Source organism: Pteropus medius, unplaced genomic scaffold, assembly GCF_902729225.1.
Source record: "Pteropus medius unplaced genomic scaffold, Ma_sr-lr_union100, whole genome shotgun sequence".
Lineage (NCBI taxonomy): Eukaryota > Metazoa > Chordata > Mammalia > Chiroptera > Pteropodidae > Pteropus > Pteropus medius.
Genome location: NW_024342471.1, coordinates 11,766,825 through 11,768,769, shown reverse-complemented (window position 1 = coordinate 11,768,769; position 1,945 = coordinate 11,766,825). Strand labels below are relative to the sequence as shown.

General features: G+C 34.4%; 1 pseudogene; it reads left to right on the top strand.

Annotated features, from left to right (window-relative positions):
• Nucleotides 1-964: 964 nt before the first annotated feature.
• Nucleotides 965-1,082, top strand: LOC120604103 (uncharacterized; annotated as a pseudogene).
• Nucleotides 1,083-1,945: the final 863 nt, after the last annotated feature.

The following is a 1,945-nucleotide window of genomic DNA, read 5'->3' as shown; positions in this document are numbered from 1 at the left end:
ATAATTATTATTGCACAACTATTTTTTTAAATACAAGAAATTTGAGGAAAGAAAACCTCTTAGAAGTCCCCGAATCTAACGAGTCAGTTTCATTTTCTCTTCCTTTCAAATTCAACCTCTTGGTTAATCAGGAAAACAATTGTTTTAACTATCACATATGGGTATAAATTTATATTATTTTCTCATTAAAATTATAACCTAAGTATGTTCCAATTCTGTTGTCTACAAAAGAGTTTTTTTTTTAATTTTGAAATAATTACTATACACTAAATCAGATTTTGGCAAACTTTTTCTTAAAGAGCCACTTAGTTTTAGACTTTGCGGGCCATGTGGTCTCTGTGACAAATATTCAATTCTGCTGTTGTAACATAAAAGCAGTCATACACAATATGTGAACAAATGGGCATAGTTGTATTTCAATAAAGCTTCATTTACAAAAACATAGCATCAGAAGCATAAGGACTGGATAACGGTTTAGGCTAGCCAAGTGGCAAGTTGAGAGCTATAGTTTCAACACCAAAAGCATGGTTCATAAAAGGGCCAAAAAATCATAAACTGAACCTCATCAAAATTAAAAAAATCTTTCTCTGTGAAATATCCTGTTAAGGGGATGAAAAGACAAGTTATACATTGAGAGAAGATATTTGAAAACCATATATCTGACAAAATATTAACATCTAGAATATATAAAGTACCCTCAAAAGAATAAAAAATAACCAACAATCAATCAGAAAATAGGCAAAAGACATCAACAGATATGTCACTGAAAAGGATACACAGATGGCAAGTAAACATATTAAAACATGTTCAGCTTCATTAACCATTAGGATAATGCAAACAAAAACCACAATGTGATATTACCACGCACCCATCAGAATGGATAAAAAAAATTTCAATTGTTACAAGACCCGAAGCAGGAAGAATGCAGAGAAATGTGATCACTCATATTTTGCTGGTGGGCCTTGTCTATGGCCAAGCCACCCCGAACAAGCCTGACCCTGTCTGATCTCAGAAGCTAAGCAGGGTTGGGCCTGGTTAGTACTTGGATGGGAGACCAATAGGAAGACCAGGTGCTGTAGGCCTTAAATAATAAAAAGTAAGGGATTGTAAACTGGCAAGTTCCTTGCAATCTGTGAGGTCAACCAAGGGTCGCCTCGCCTGAAAAAGGAATAATAATAAATAAATTTAATACATTTAATAAAATAAAATAAAATTATAGCAATCGAGAACAGATTGGTGATCACTAAGGTTTTAGGATGGGAGATGGGGTGGGTTGGGAGCAGAAAGGAAATAGATGTGATTATAAAAGAGCAACCAGTTCCCCGTGGTGACTAAGCTGTTCTATGTCTTGACTGGGTGATGGATACAGAAACTTATGCATATGATAAAATTATTACACAACTAAATACACACATGTGATAAAATAGTATAGAACTAAATACACTCATACACACCCAGAAAGGAGTAAGAGTAAAACTGAGGAAATCTGAACAAGATCGGTGGAGTATATTTATGTCGACATCCTGGTTGTGATATTGCACCATGGTTTTGCAATCTGTTATCATTGCGTAAACTGAGGAAAGAGTACATGGGATCTCTCTGAATTATTTCTTATAACTTCATATATGAATGTACAATTATCTCAAAATTAAACATTTGATTAAAAACAGAGAGGAGGGATGCTCAGAGGAATAGATTTTTATTTCCAATGACAAATAGGTAAGGACATGTGGATGAGCCCAGCACACAATGATTAAAGGGCCCTCAGCCATCGGCAAGCTAGCAAGACAAGTCAGTGTAATGGAGGAAGTATTTTTCAAACCTTAAGCCTGTTCATTTTAATTCTTCTCTTTAAATCACATGTCTTTGCAGTCTTCTCTAAGGTAGAAATTTATCATTAAACTTGAAAATTAAGTTTGGGAAAGAGAGAGGATATTCTGTATTC